Below are 17,205 nucleotides of genomic sequence, written 5' to 3' on the forward strand. Positions count from 1 at the left end.
TTTAAACATTAATTCACTGAGGATGAATTTCACCCTGAGTAAAATATTCCACAATGGTAGTATTTTATATTAAACTCCAGTGAATACCTTCTTCCTGCTTTGTAACAACTGATGTTGGTGCAGAAGAAGGGAAGAAAAAAAAGTTACAGACATTTTCTTGAATGATCTGTCTATATGGAAAGCTGCATTTAATTATTTGGAAACTCATTTATTACTGGGCTCCTATAACACTTTTAATAGGATTGTGGGGAACATTCCAATAGACACTCTATTGCTCTTGAAGCAGGAAATAATTAGCTTTCAGTTTGCTTCAGTTCTGACCAAAATAAAGTAAACCAGTCCTGCTAGAAGGAGAGCCTGAATTTCTGCTTCCAAACACCATTATATGCTTAACAAAAACTTTTTTAAAAAAAGAGAGGTGGATGGGCTCAAATCTTGAGAGCTCCTCAAACTGTGCATGAACAGACTTTTGAGGATGATTCATTGCAGTTCCTTGAGCAGAAGGTCTAAACAGGAGGTCCAGAGCTCAGCTGTGTGTGCTGACAAGGTGCTGAGTATCCGTATGATTATCCATATCCCTTATGGTCCTGGATAGTTGGGCCTCACTGCTGGAGCCCCCGGGAGCAGGGAAGCAGCCATCCCAACTCCCTCTCCTGGCCTGACTGGCATGGACTGAGATATATTTTCATTGTTTTCCCACATTCCTTGTCAAATACCTTGGAAGTCATCCCTGAGCAGCACAAAAGTGCCAGTTCTATTGCCTCCTGCCTAAAAGCAAAGGTAAGTCTTAGACCATGGGTCTCAAACTAGTTTCAGCCTTACTCTGCTTCTCTCCTAGGCAAGAGAGTAGAATTATATCCAGGATTATTTTTAATGAAAATTGCACAGGAGATGATTGATCTATAATAAAGATTATGAATTCTGTGATATCAAGCAAAGTAATCTATATGAAGATGTCCATTTTATATGCAATTGTCACATATCTGTGACAATTTATTTATCCAGTCCTGTAAGATAGACAAGAGTCTACATTAAAGTGCAAATCCATATAAGAGAAGAGATAGTCAATAACTATCAATAGTGTCACTGTCATTAATCAGAAAAATGGCAATTTTTTTAAAAAAATTCCTACTGGTTTTGACATATTTTCCATTTGATAAGGAAGTAAAGAAGTTCCAAAACAAGTCCAAACCAACATATTTCCTAAGAGTTGCTTTTCTTCAATACCTGTCTTGGTTTTATGATGTGCTATATCATCTCAGGACAGCTGGGTTGCAGCAGTGCAGTTCCACAGCCCCGTGCTGGATCAGCCTGGTGTGTGGCACACACTTGGCTGTAGCTCATCCCTGTGACATTCTGACTCAGCCCCACAGGATTTAGTGCTTCGAGAACCCTGTTGGAGAAGGGATATTTATGCCCAGAGGAGAGGGAGAGTTGTAGATGAGAAGGTTTCTATTGCATGGCTTTCACCCACAACCCCAATCCATTTGGATTTAGTGTCCTTGTGTGGAAATGTTCTGGTGAAGGCATCTCCTTTCCCCTGAGGGCAAATGAACGTGTTATAACAGTGCTGGAATTAATCTGAGCAGATAGAAGGTCAGGAGAGAGGTCTTCATTTCAGAAGGGAAATATGATTATACTCCTCATTGGACAAGTCCTTTGATTTGTTCACAGTACCTGTGGGAGGTCCCTGATGCCAGGATCCTTCAGGGACCTTCATCTCAGCAATGTCACTTAGATGACAAGGCAACTTGGAAGTAACAATTACTCTTTTGACCAAAGCATTCACCCACACATTCAGGATTTTGCAGAGTTTTCTGCTTAGAGGAAATATGTGTGGAAGACCAGTAGCTTTTTGAAGAAGACCTATTATTATTATTTTCAGAGAACACAGACCTATTTCCCTGAATGCTGAAGGAGTAAAACAAGAAGCAGCATTGTCTTTGCTCACAACTTCTACCTCTATATACTGGCCTGCTAGGCTGAATAGTGCTCTCATGTGCTTTTTATTCCTCTCCAGCTTTTCTCAAGTCTTCATTACAGAGAGGTAAAGGTGGTATAGTAAGGAACATGGCTACTTGAGGCTTTGCTGGGTCGCTGAAAAAAATTTGGAGGTAAATATATTTTTATTAATCTGCAAGGGTTTGTTTTACAGTGTTTCTGTGCTATACAATGTTCTTAATACCATGGCCCCAGCTTCACAGGTTGAAGCAGCATATTTTCAATGGTGGTAGTGCAGTATATTTTTTGTTTCTTAAATCTGTGTTTGAAGGAAACGCTATAAAAAGGTGCTTCTGCTCATGGTAGAGCATGGCCAATTTAGTTGGAAACAAAGGCTATTTAAACCTGCAGTTTCTGAGCTCTCATACAGAAGCTTGAATCTGTTATACAAAAATCCTCTCAACACCACTTTCTAACTTACCTAATTTTTATATGCAGCTGTGGTAAAAATGTGTTCTTTTCGATGAAAGAGGATGAACATATTTATACCACTGCTGCCCTCCCAAAAGATTATACCAGTCTATGGGACAGCTATTTCTGTATTCTCCTCTGAGGAAAGCACTGAAAGAAGCTATAACTTCCTGTGGCAATCTCAGCTCACCTGCTTTCCTGGCTTTCTCTAAGGCAGTGGAGTTCTGGTGGGATCACAGCTCCAGGGCCACCTCCTGCATAAATGAGATTTCAACAGACACCATTCTTTAGAGTATAACTCAGCACCTCCAGGCATCTAACATCGAATGGACAAGACAGAATCAAGAATTTGAAGGGGAAATATGGACTTTTTGTTCAAGAGTTTAAATAAGAAGTGTCTGATTTGGCAATAAATCTGCTAACTAGTCTTTTTACTTCGCTAGGACTTCTAAATTTAATCGCTCTGACCCCAGACTATCCCAAGCAGTCTTTGCATGGCTGGCAGTACAGAAGGAATGGATTTGCCATAGGTTAGTAGTTAAGGTTTTGTTTCTCATCAAGAAAACTCAATTTTTGCAGAGGTATGCCTCTTCCCAGACAGCAAAAATACTGGGCATACTGAAAAGCAGCCTGACTTTAGCTTGAACTAAGAGGTCTCAAAAGAGCAGCAGTGCCAAGGGTTGGCTGTAAATAGCTGCAGAAATCTTTACATCTGGCAGTGGCACTTGGCTGAAAATGCCACCTTCCAATTTTTTTTTCCAGTTCTCACTTAATTTCCTCTGAAAACTCAGTGCAGACGTACTTAACCTAGTGTATAGTGCTGAGATCATGAAATTAATGAGAAATCATGCATTCTGGGTAAAATTGTGCATTAGAAACTCTCACACTAATGAGGTTTTAAGGGTCTTTCCCTATCGTTCCCCTTCCCAGGAATTTCTAAGCATCCTACCATGGCTCCTCTTTTTCAGGCTGCCAAGCAGCTGCCAAGGCTTGGATATGTCCAAGAGAGTTGGTCTCTCTTTGGGTCCCTCCAGGGTGGGGTAGTGCTCCCTCTACTCTGCCCTTTCTTTTCCTCTGAACTTCCAGAGAAGGAGTTGTAGTGGCAACAACTGTTTCTTCCATGGCTCGTCCATACATAGGGAATGCAGGGAGCCAGGTGCCAGTGTTTCCATGGGATTTAGTGTGCGTGTGCCAGGAAGATTTCCCTTTGCAGCAAAACCACTGGCAGAATGGAAGAGTGAGGTAGGATTAGTATTCGTGACCTGCACTTGTGTAGAGATGGAATAATTCTTTATAAAATAGAAAGGATGGGATTTAGTGGACAGTTGAGGGTATATCTTAATTAATCTCTTTGCCAATTAAAAGATGGAAGTTCTAATTAAGGTGACCTCAAAGCAATTATTCAGACTTGTGTATTTACATTAATTAGACTACCAAAGCATTAAGAGTAAGATTATGACTTTGCAGATGGCACAAAGTCGATTTTCCATGTTGAAGTACCTCACTACCTAATTTGTAATGAGGGAAGTTGTCACAATTGCACCATTTCTACTACACAGTTATTTTGTCTCCCAGGATTTAAGGTCTAAAACAAAATTAAGAGGAGGATGCTTGTGTTGAAGATTTAGGTCACAGCTTCCTTCCTGATGATGGGGAGATTGATGCTGAAATGTTTATTTGTCACATGCAGTGGAAGTCTTCTCACAGGAGACAACTGCTTCTTTTCACTCCCACTTAAGTGTTCACCAAATTAACACCTAATCAAGTATGATATCACTACTTCTATTTAGCACATGCATTTGGGCTTTATTCTTTTCTAGAGCAAATCTAATCTGCTCATAAAATACTTAATTACCATGATGATGAAGCAGTGGATGTTAAGACCATAAATACTGTTAAAAAAACCCAAACCAAAAAACCAAACACAAAAGAAAAAACGAAACCCAAAAACAAACCACAAAAAGCCACAAAACAAACAAACAAACAAAAACCCCAAAAATCATGCCAGTGGCTATGAGCCCCTTCTGAGAATTTGGGACTCGGACTTATTTCGTGTTTCCATAAGTAATCAGTGACACTAATTGCCATCCTGCCAACTATATGGATTCATCATGAATCTATCACGAATCCTGATTTAGGATCCTGCTGACTGTACCAATTTGTTGTGAATGGGTGATTTAGATTGCTTAAAGAACCACCATCAAAAGTATTAACAAAGTTCCATGGCGAGGCTCACTCTGTTGCTGCACTGCACAGTCATTTAGGCAGTGATTCAAAGCTGCAAAAATCAAAATCACCAAGACAAAAATCAAAGTTATCATGCAAGGTTATGCACAATATCAGTCACTTACCAGAATTTGCTGTTGGTGAAATGCCTCTCTGCCTCGAGGAGATCCCTTGAGAGGTGCCCAACTCAAGAGGAGACCACCACCGTGTAGTCAGGCTGCTTGATAGGGAAGGCTGAAGGAAGGCTCACTTAGGCTCCCACATTTATGGAATAAAGTGGTTGTCTTGTATTCAAATAACATGCAATGGAAAAGGTAGGCATGACACTCCTTGTACCCACGACTTTGTTCCTTGATAAATGAGTCCTGGAAAATCCACCTGCAATTGAAGCGTTAATCTCATGATCGGTGTTCCAAGCTCATACATGTCGAGGCTCACTGGGTCACTCTGCTTCTCTCTGGGTTTTCAGAGAATAGATTGGAACTAGACAAGTTTTTGGTCCAGTTGCAGCTTCTTTGGTTGAGGAGTTGACTACATCCATCACAGTGCCAAGGTCCACTGACAGAAATAATCAGGACCACATATTTCCATATCAGACAGAATCTGTCATTTTAAAAAAATGAGGCTACTTTTATGCAGATGAACATTTCTGAGCTGTCAAATACCTTGAAAATCTTTCAGAGTATTAGAAGTTATTGCCTATTAATTGATAACAGCATGAAACTGTATGCCTTTAAAATGTTTTTTGCCTGTCAAATTTATATTTCACCTGCTATAATGCTATCAGTGTTTTAGCAGAAAAACAACCAAAATTAAATTATTGTGGGAAAGAAAAAATAAAAGTAAAATTTTCTACAGAGCCACCTGAGACAACACCATCTGACATTTAAGTATTTTTAAGACTGTATTATTGCTCTTGTGGAAGAACCAGATGAAAATCAGGAAGGGCTTGGAGCTCTGGGTAGGTCCACTGGCATTTTTGCACTCATGAATGTCCATCTGATGTCCAGGGAGGAAAGTGGGAAGGAATCACATAGATATTTCTCCTTGAAAAAGTGGAATCTACCTTAGCTGCAAGCTCCACACAAATACCAATCTGCCTTTGCTTCACACACCCCTTAAAGTCTCTGTTATTTAAATTTTCTTCTGAAAATTTAATCAGCTAATACAAAACCATGCCCATTTTTTATCTTCCAGTCACTCCAAGCACTCGTATACATTCTCTTTTCTGTTTACCCCCAGTCCTGACCTAAAAAGTTGACTTAGAATAGGGTAAAATAGAAGTAACTGGAGATTGGAATAGACTTACTGATTAATCTCTGTGTGGTTCACTATAAACTGTTCTGAAAAACACAATGTAAATCACATTTAAAATGTCAGAATTGGACTACGTTCAAGATAGTATTAGACTAGAAAAAGACACTATTTTAGCTGGAGAATGCCTGGAAGGATATGGACTGATCTCTTTTGACCCAAGTAGCAGAATCAATATTTAATGGTTTGGGGAATTTGCTGGTTCAACAGGGAAAAAAATGGTAGAATTGTTGCATTTCTGTTTATTAAAAATGTACAAAATTCCACCTTCTTGAGTAGAGAATCCAGTGAGACTTGCTTTAATGTTTACAGCTCCAAACTTTATTCAGCTACCACATTAACTCAAAAACCTACTTTTTGAATCTGTTGTCGAGGTCAAATCCAGGTGTTGCTCAGGCTGTACAAAAACATTTGCTGCCTCACTCTTCCATGTGAACAGCCTGTCATCCACACCAACACATTCACTCATAACCCATCACAAAACAGTGCAATACATGGAAAAAAATCCTCAAACAAGAAATATCGAATTTTTTATGACATCCCACAGTTTTCTTTGGCTGTGGAAAGGACTGCATATATCTTATGAGTGTTTTAAGTGAAAGTTAAACCCAAACATTTTAAAAGCTTTAGTCCAACCTTTAAATACAGGACAGACAAGAGCAGGAGAAGAAGATTTCCTCTGCAGGCCAGTAAGTTATTTGTCAAAAACAAAGCCAGAATAAAATTCTCTTCTAAAGAGTTAGATTGTCAAAGTTGGATACTAAATTCAGTCTGAATTCACTAAAGTGTGAAGAAAATGGAATTTTAGTACTGCTTTAACTGTATGTTTCAACCAAACAACCATCTTTAACTGTGGCATCTCTTCTGACATCTCCATAATGTGTAAGCATGTGCATAAGTGTATATACAAACTAGGTTTATTATTGAGTCTAGACAGTGGAAAAAAAATGCTCTACTGTCATGAAATTCAGTTGCATAATGGAAAATTCCACAAACAGCTGGGATTTGCTCTTTAAAAAAATCCCACACACTGTATTCAAAGACACTTAATCCATTTTCAAAGATAATTTTTCAGTTTTCTTATTTCACACTTTGCTAAGATACATGAACATCTTTGGCTTTTTCCCCTCCTCCCTCCTATTGTAAAGTTCTGGTGCTACATTCAACTTCTTACCTTCCTTTCCTGGAGGTGATGCTTCCACCCTGGGCATCTCTGAGTAATGCCAAAGAGAGAATTACCAGGGCTGCATAATATAGGGACAAACTATTTCACAGTTGAATAGATCTAAGCTCTCCAGGTAAGAAGATAATGGAAGTTATGGCTATGAGGTGTCTGGGTTACTCCTTGGGGGGCAAAAAAATCCGTCTTTACCCAAAGGCGAAGGAAAATATAGCAAACTATGGCAGAATACAATTGTATATATAACCCTCTCATGCAACTTTTACTCCTGTGATGAAGGGAAGAGCAGAAGGAGAGAGAGACACAGTGAAAAGAAATGTGTCTTACTAGATCATACATTATTTGATCTGCTATGGTGATCTTCCAAGAAAGAAGTGAAAAATCGGGTTTACAGTAATTCACTATAGAAAAGAAAATTGCCTTTATCTCCTTGCTAATTTACTTACCAAAATTAATGCACAGACACTCTAATTTTATAGCATGAAATACCTTAGAGCACACTGGTAAGGTCTACCCATAGTTTTTTTTACAGTTTGCATACAAAGGCTGTCAATGGCCTTATGAAAAAGGTAAATTGGAACAAACATTCTGTACAGAGAGCCCTGCAGCAATAAAGCAAGATTTATTCACCAAGATTTTGTTTCTAGTAAATTAATGTAAGTCTGATTTTAATTCAGTTGTGTTGTAATATATCAAATGAGTCTGTCCAGGTATGGTAAAGAGGTTCAGGGCTGCTGAGCCTCTGGAAGGGCTGTTACCCTTGTATTAGCATCCAGAGACAGGAGACTGAAAACAAGTCAAGGGTCAGATGAAAGGCTGGGCACAGCAGTCAAAAATTTCTATTTTAAAGAAGCTACTGAGCCACTAAGACACTGTCTTGAATAGAGATAGCTGCCCTAAAGAGAACTCTTTGAACAAGAACAAGGCAACCCATGCCTGGCATTGCAGGCCCCTGGAAAGAGCTTACCTGTTCTTCATGTCCCAGGGACCACTGTCCAAATGCACCAGCAATGGGGTCTAACCCAGCACTTGCTCAGAGGTCTTTTTATATTGTGGCATTTTCACCTTTAAAGGAAAACAAAAGGAAGGAAATATTAGACATTCTCCTTCCCCCCAGCTCCATCCCTCTCACCCCCCAGTAATGTCATGAGTATTTTCAACAAGCAAAAAGCACCCAAACGGACCTGTGTGTTCCACTCACAGCTAATCATCATCACAGGAACTACAGTGCATTTGTCATTTTTCTTGAAGCTTGCAGCACATAAGTATCATTTATATCCCTGGTCTTTCATATACCAGCCCTCAAACCACCACTCACCACTGAGATATTCCATTAGTGTCATGCTGGGAATGGAATATGTTTCTGGGTTTTATAACCTGGCTTTGAACCAGAGCCTCATAACTAGTCTTGCTCTCAAGATTACAGTTCATCTTACAGTGGGAAGGAAAAGTGGATGTGATGCATTTGAGCACTTCCCTGCCTGTGCAGTTAAGGAAGCTGCTGGCTGACACACGGCTGCTCTGGCCCTGAGTGAGCAGTGAAATAGGGGATGCAGTCAGACCACGGGACAAACTGTGACTCAGTCAGTGTTTTTTCCTGCTCCTTGCTTGCATAAGGAGTGAGTAAGTTTGCACTTGCTTGTCAAATAGCTTACTCCCTGTCTGGAGTGCAAAAAAGGGAATTATCCAACTCTTTGTGTCTTTGACCTGCCTCCTCTCTGAACCCATCTGTATCTGGTGGGCTTAGTGACACTGTGCCTGAGCAGCAGTCTAAGGAAAGGCAGTTTATCTCCCAGAAACACCTCTTTGTTCAGCCAAATAGCTAATAACAGCACAATACCAAATGACTATCAAGTGGCTGTAATAATCATTATTTGAATCTTTACCTGTTCTTATTTGGAACATAATATTTTCAAATACTGAAAGCAGAGAAGTGTAGGATTGATAGTGGTGTCAGCTCTAAAGTTCTCTACTTCGCTTTCAGAGCTCATCTGGCATTTTCAGAGACTTTGGTGAAGTGTAGGACTACTAATCTCAGATCAAAAGGGTGAGAGTCAGATCAGAACCTGGATTTCAGACTCATTTCTTAATTTTAACATGTGGAAGATGTTGCACTGCTCTGTGCATTCATTGCTCCGTGGTCAGTCTTAGAGGAGAATGATGATTCTGCACCTTTTGATTAAGGCCCCAGTTGTTAAAGCTTTACAGATCAACATTTATCTCATTCTCCATACAGCTTACAGTTTTTGAACTTTGTGTTGTTTTTTTTTTTTTTTTTTTTTTTTTTTAATTTTCAGTAGAATCTTCTTTCAGGAGTGGGGAAATTAGCTTCAAAGGGACTGACTGTGGAAGGCAGGGATTGACTGTTCAGGAATGGGAGGATTTAGCTGGGATGGAGACAAGGAGAACAGTGGGGCCGTGGGGCTGTGATGTGATGCAGGGGAAAGATGAACTGACTGCTGATAGCAGGAAGAAGAAACAGATGCTCATTAAAGCACTTAGTAAAACTGTGCTGATGACCTGAGTAGGATGTAGCAATGCCTTTATCAACTTTTTTCTTTCTTAAACATGCACTTATTTGCTCTCATTCACACACCAGTATAATAGATGTCAAGTGCCAGGACTGAAAGGAAAAGCACTAAAGGCTTTCTTTAGCAGCATTGTTTCCAAAAGCTTTGTGTGTATCCTGGTGAGCAACAGAGCAAGCTGCCAGCTACCAGAAATGAAAGATGACAACTCAGAAATCCTCAGTCATATCAGACAGCATTCTGCAATGAGCTTCACTGACCTTATGTGAGAGGAAGGTGTTATTCTAGGGTTAACATTAGCAGAATGAAGTCCACAGTAAATCAGAAGGCAGTCTATATTCTTATAAATAATGAGAAGTAAATACGTATCTAGAGTTTGTGCCAAGTTTATCTGATGCATCCATGACAGTGGAGGGTAAGCCATGCTACAATACAGCATTCCTTCCATGTTGCTGCAGAGCAGCTGCTCTTGCTCACCATTGAGACCTACATCTCATCCCCTTCCCTTGTCCTGTACGTGTCTACCAAAGTGAGAGTAAAAATCTATGAAATTCAAAATGCAGGCCTATATAGCCTCTTTGCATCACTGGAAATCATTACACAGAATAAAAGCAAGGTTGAGTTGGGTCCAAATTAACTAAGAAAACATTGTCAAAACATATTCTGCAGTAATAAGTACAGAGAAAGAAAAAAGGACTTTTTGTTAGTTCCCATTTATTTAATGATGATATGAACTCCGAGCCAGCTATTTTGTGTGTCAGGAAGTAATCGTGCATGACCAATTTTTGCTCTTGTAAGAATTTTACCTTGTGGCTACATTCTGTTTGAGATGATTTCAAGGAATATTTTGATCACCTGCAGGCTTTTCAAAGGTTTGTTCACTTATTGAACAAGGTAGGGGAAAAAAGAGACTTTGTTTGACTAAAGTAACCTTCCAAGGAAATCAGGATTCATACAGAACATTTAAAGGCTTTGTAGTCTTTTCCAGTCACTGTGATGGCATCCCATGCTTCCCAGTAATCAGGTGAAGAGTTCCCAATCTCCTGAAAGGCACTTCTGCCTCACAGAAACTTTCATTATTAGTTTTCAAAACAACTCATGCAGCCAAGTGGAAATACAGCCACCACCTTTTACATATCCCAGAGAAACGGATTGGAGCGGCCTAGACATGTTTACATGGACTATCAAACACAAAAGCACAAAAAGTCTAATCTTAGGAATGTTCAGCTCAAACAGGCTAAGTTAAGACCAAACAGTCCTATATTTAAGGTGGCTCCCAACAGTTTCTACTGAACTAATTTTGTTATTTTTATGCATCTGCTGGACACTGTATTTGATCTTCAGTTCTGAAAAGGTGGTCATTTTTGCCTTGCACTGTGCTAGTTACTGAAGTTCATGATATTGAAAGTGACAACAATCAAGAACTTGTTTAAAACTTTTACAAGCTTAGATTATCTCTAATTGCACAGGCTGCTCAGGCCTGAACAGCAGAGGTGAGGCACTAGTTTATTTTCAACTGCATAAACATTTTCAGGGCAAAATTATACAACAGATTAAGGTTTTTTTGCATACTTGAGACTGATTTTATTAATCATCATGGCATCATATGTAATTAGTATTAATCCTCACAATATCATATGTAATACTCAATGTAAACAATGGAGTTAAGTGTCATTCCCAGTAATAATCAAGAACAACATTTGTGAGGCATTCAAGCCCAGGAGGTGCTACTTTAAAAAAATTCATTTGTAAGAGAATTTGCTAACACATGACTTTCTCATTATCCATGTTACTAGCACTCAGATATCACAATGTGCTCTCTTTGCAGCACAGAAGGCCATGCAATCCTTAGAATGTAAAAACCAGGGCAGAGTGATAACCATGTTGAGCAAAATTACAGAAAAATTACCCAGGATTTTAAATAATACAGTAAGTACCTGGCAGGCTTTCAATTACTGAAGGCAATTACCAGACAATTACAAATACCTCCTGTTCATGACAGACAGCAATGAGGCAATTTTGTCTTTTTTTTTTTGCTCCTGCCACTCAAAAATACCCTAATATTTGAAATATCTTGAGATTTAAAAAGAAAATATGAAATTTCAACTGTGCTGTACTGCATTGATGGGAATTTTAGATACTTAGTAAAACTAATAGTCCCAGGTATGTTCTATGCTTTATACTATCACTACCATGTTACTTCACATATGACTAAATGGTTGAGACTGTGTTTAGGAGTTTTAAATATCACTTGGAAGCTCAACAGCTTTCTAAAAATGGAGTTCTCATTAAAACTGTTTGAAAATAAGCCTGTAAATTGCTTATAATTGACTACTTTATTCCCATTCCTTTTCCAGAAATTAATCAGAAAAGAGAAGTAGAACACATATAAACACATAGACCATATATAAAGGGAAAGGTGATATAACTCAAAATAAATGAAACCTATAAATTTATCTTTTCACCAAAATTACTGGTATATTTTGCGAACCATTTATAGAGGCTAAAAAATTGAGTTCATATGAAGATATAAAAAAAGAATAACCTTTTTAAAATAGGTTTTAACTTTTTTGGTAGTTGTAACTGGGGAGCAAAAGAACTGAGAACTTACAAAGGGAGGAAGGGATGCTGTGGGTTTCCATGGCTCCTGCTGCTGGGTGTAGCACAACTTCTTGCCTTTGCCTCTTCTCTCTTCTTCTCCATGAGTCCTGAGGGTGCTTCAAGCTGCCATTTATTTTTTTGGAAACTAAGAGAGCTGACCACAATTTCTGTTTTTAGCTCACCTTCAGCCTCTGCCAAGGAGAAATAGGAAGAGAACAAATCCTTTCTATTCTAATGTAAAAATATTTGTATATCTATAGATAGATGTATAGACAGATAGATGATTGATAGCGATAAGTATATAAATTGAAATGTAAACATATGGAAATCCTTGTTTTGTCAACATATTTTCACATCTTGTATTGACTGATGTCACCTCTGACAAAAGCCAGTGAGTAGGAAAGGATTTAGAAACCCCTTTGAATAATATTCCTCACGGAACTTCAATAAGATGATGCAAAACAAACTGAAACAGAATTCAGGTGAACAGGGCACATACCTCAGAGGGTTTTTTTCCATGTGGCTGTAAAAATCCTTTGAAGTTGACCATTAGGAGATGCTTCTTTCAGCAATTTGGAGCATTTCTCAGAGGAAATATAATTGTCTTTTTACCTGATATTTTTCTATGAGACCCAAGAAATTGCTCTAAGATATTTCCTTTCCTACAGACAAATGGGAAGTTAATATTTTATATGAAGATGAGCACAGTCCTCTCATGCAGCTTAATGTATTTTTTGTGATTCAAATGCCATTGTACTACCAGCACAATGGGTCAAATTTGCCCAAGGGGAGTTCATGCTAATAAAGTGACAGTAGGGTTGTGGCAGGCTCAGAGTAAGGTAAATATGTTGAACATATTTAACTTGGGAATGGCTTCTCCAGAGGAACTGAACACATCTCAGAGCCTCCTTCAATATTTTAATGTTTAGTCTCTGTTAGCAAGTGGTGAAATCAGATATGAATTGTATGACACACATTTAATGTGGGGACAATGACAAGCAAAGTTTAAAGAATCTGAGCCTGGCTGACTACACAAGTGACCCTCTTTCATGCTCTTGTCCATACCTGCCAATGGAGTCAGCTGCATTTCTTTTCCCTTTTATATTTGCAGCCAGTTCAATCCAGGAACAGCAAGTGAATGAGAAGACACCAGGAAAGTGTACAGAGGAAGCAAAAATACAAAGGACAAGCACATACCATTTTCTGTCTTCCAGAACCAAACCTTAAAAATCCCTGAGGCTTTCTGGTGTGAGAAGATGTATGTAGGTGGTGACAAGGGGTTTCAAGGCCATGGTTGCCATGGAAAATGGAGGTGATCTCTTGACTCTTTGTGTGATGGATGACTGAAAGATGTGGGACTGGCTCAGATCAGCCACTTTGGGCCTCATGGTTTTAATAAGATGATTCTAGACCCAAGTAACCAAGAGGTATGAGGAGCAAAACTTAGGTATAATTCAGGCTGGCTGAATCTGAAAACACATTGTTTTCTTCTACTGTTAACAGGCAGCTTTTTTCTCTGCTGTTGGAACAGTAAGCAGCACTTCAATCTCACTCAACACCCAAGTATGAACACTTTCCAGGTGAGAAAAGGGTGAAAGAGTAGCTACTATTTGCTCTGCTTGCTTATTAGAAGGTGACATATGTGTTGGGTGCTGGATCATCAACTGCCTTATGATATGTGTTGCAGTCAGCCAAAGCAGATGTTAAAAATAGCATCTCATTCAGCTGGGAGAGTGTAAACTGTGCATTCATACACTTTGCTGAATGTATATGAATATGCAAGGTGCTGAGCAACAGTGAATTCTTCCTGAAATCTTTAATCTGCATACCTATGGTATTTAGGGTGTATAGAAGGCAAATTAGATCTGGGCAGAGACAGAAGTTAACCATTTCCCCAAATTCTGATTTCTGTTTGACTGATTCCTTCCAATCTATCCCCTATGAGAGGATAGTACCTTATTATGACTTTGAAGCCTGACTTTTTCAGTAGGGTTATGTGTTTTAAATGATAATTTATTTCATTCCAGGGAATTCCATGATTTGATAACCACAGTGAAGAAAGTGTAAGAACCATTTGGGTTGAAAGGACATGAGTTTAGAGCAATCACAACACCTTTTTCCTCAGTACTATAATTGTGTAAATATGGATTTGTAGAAACATACAGCTGAGGTGTGGAGGTGGGAAAGACGATGTTCTTGCCCAGGGGAAGATATAAACATGTGATATAAACATTTTTCTCATGAATACACCTATTCCTGTACTGTTGTGTCATATTTATCCTTTTAAATGTATGCATGCTTTGGAAACCGAAGTAAAGGCTACACCTCAATTGTCTGAGCGAAATATTAACTCCTTAGTATTTTATTTGTATTTGGAAATCTGAAATAAGAGAGTGCTGTGTTAGTACACTGGTGTTTAAAAGCTGTTTTACAACCAGCTTTTCATTCAACTTAAGCAATAACAATTATGCATGTTATTAATCTATATTTTCTTCACAATATGAAGTTAAAGTTTTAATTTTAAATTTATAATTTCTAGTCAGATGAAGATGCAGGGGTGGAAGATTAAAATTTCTGGGCTGGACAATGAAATGCCTGAGGAGTCTCAGACATTTTTGGTCAAGGGCCATTCCTGTGAATTGTAGGCACATGGTCCTACCCCCACAGCCTTGTGAGTAGTCTTGGTCCAGCAGTCACATGGTGGAGGAAATCATCCAGCCTCTGCCCCATAAACTACCCAAATAATGAGGGTAAAATGTTTTGTTTGTCTAAATCAGTTCTTGCTCTGTGGCAGTGGGAATAAGGCTGCTCAGCCAGAGAGGAGCTGTGAGGCTGGAGAGGTTCTCCGAGGACTGTCTATGTACTTAGCTAGATGAATAGTGAGTCAGTGGGGCATGGGAAAACAGCTGCCACATTTATCTTCCTCACACTAGCAACTGAGAGTCATTACCAGGATCCTAATACACCAAAGGATACTTTGAACACAGATGATCCTCATTTATTTGTCTACACATACTTAAAATGTTGCTTTGTGATGTAAGTTACTGGCACAGGAGGAAGTGTTTGGGCTGAAGTTATTTTAGGGACCATTTAAGTGCAAGAGTTTAAAGCTGATTTGTTCTTTTCCGATATCCTCTTTCTCATTGTACCATAGGGAACCTGTTTTTGTGAGCCAATCATCATTTTTCTTAAACATATAGAGAAATTATGAAGGATAATTAAATCTCAGGGGCACCTTAATTGCCCCAATTACTTGGCCAGTTTTGACAGCCAGATCTGATGAAGAGAGGGAGGAAGGGAGATCTGTAGATACAAGACAACATTTCAGGTGGTACTTGGACAATACTCGTGGTACAGCTATAATAATCAAAGTATCAGTGTTTAAAAGTATACTGCATGCAATATAAAACTGGAGTAGAAAAAGAACTTTGGTGAATTATAAGAAATACTTTACCCAGTCAGCCTTCTGCTTGAGATATCCAGCATTAGCACTAAATCAATTATAATTAAGTTGCACGTAACTAAAATTGGCAAATTCAATTTCTGCAACTTTTCGTTATAGCTTAGCTCCTGTAATGGCAGATTGAATTACAACACCTTCCACAATATCTTCCAGGTATAGTCATTATCAAACATAATTCTACTTTTTACTTCTTTTTAGTATGAAAATTAAACAATATATAATTGTCCTGGATCAATGATGAGGTTACTTCTTCTGGTACAATAGACAATATAAAATCCCTGACATCATAGGAGGGTGCACAGATGCTAAAGAGCCATTTCAGGGTTTTTTAGGCATAATGGACTTTTTTTGGTGTTAGAAGATGAAAGCCAAATATTTGAACTCACAGTGATAATGCTAGCTTGAATAAAAAAAAAAAAGAAAAAAAAACAAAGAAAGAGCAGAAATGTCCACTCTCTACAACTTCTGAAAATGATATAATCATCCTCTTTGTTGGAAGACTTTGGTGTTACTATGATTTGAAGAACATGGTTAATGTTGAACACACCCTCGTAATCTGTCTTGTAGAGGTGCTTTCTTGAACTGAGGTCATGATTAAGTGTATAAATATAAAGAGAGGCCTTCCTCTTCTTCTGTCTCAAATGTTGTTACACAGAACAAGGTTTTAACATCTTGCTCAAATGAGCAAAATGTTATTCTCATCATTAAACTGGCACTTACACAAAGGCAATTGGATCAGATATGAAATGGATGCTCTTCCACGAGGTTATTCTTCGGGGTAATCAGGGAGCAGGCAACTGTAAATTATAGCAAAACTTCATTCCCTGGTCCCTAAATCTCCAAATCAGTTATCTAAAAAATTCAGCTTTTTACAAGAAAGGTAGAGGAGAAGCTAGGAAAAATATCTATGTTTAAAATGCACATATTTTGAATAGCTCTGTGAGACAGAAACATCCAGTTTCTTCAGCTCAGGGTTCTCAGTAAGAAGTAACAAGAAAAAAAAAAACAGGTTAGATTTGATAAAAATAGGGAGCAGTTTTCAGAGTCTCTGAAATCATCAGGGATGTATTTATGCCTGCATTGGAATGCAACACAAAACACATCTCCATGATGAACTACTAGTACCAGGCATATCCATAGCCCCTGTTCCTAATAAAATTTATTCATCATGTGAAATAAACATGGTGATACAGTGAAAAGCTCACTGCTGAGCCATTCTTACCAGTGCTCACATCATCTATCACACTGAGACCCACTGGCAGGTTGACTCCTGAAGAAAAGATCATCTTCATGCAAACCTTAATATTGCCATAAGCCACTCTAGGCAAGCAGTGGGGTGCCTGTCCAATCCTCTTCCAACAGACTTGTTTTACTGGAAAACAAAAATTACTGAAAGCAAGGAATATAACAATCAGCTTCAAGGTTCAGCTCACCCCTGTTTACTGCTCTGATTCCAGAGATTAGCCTCTTTATTTCCTACA

General features: G+C 38.6%; 1 long non-coding RNA gene across 1 annotated transcript in view; it reads left to right on the forward strand.

The window, feature by feature from the left end:
• Window positions 1-15,606, forward strand: part of LOC116793717 — a 31,265-nt gene extending 15,659 nt beyond the window's left edge. The window contains exons 3-4 of the long non-coding RNA XR_004359572.1: window positions 2,856-2,942; window positions 13,373-15,606. This is a non-coding gene — a long non-coding RNA (uncharacterized LOC116793717). The remainder of the gene's footprint in view (window positions 1-2,855; window positions 2,943-13,372) is intronic.
• The last annotated feature ends 1,599 nt before the right edge of the window (window positions 15,607-17,205 follow it).

Source organism: Chiroxiphia lanceolata, chromosome 14 (assembly GCF_009829145.1).
Source record: "Chiroxiphia lanceolata isolate bChiLan1 chromosome 14, bChiLan1.pri, whole genome shotgun sequence".
NCBI lineage: Eukaryota > Metazoa > Chordata > Aves > Passeriformes > Pipridae > Chiroxiphia > Chiroxiphia lanceolata.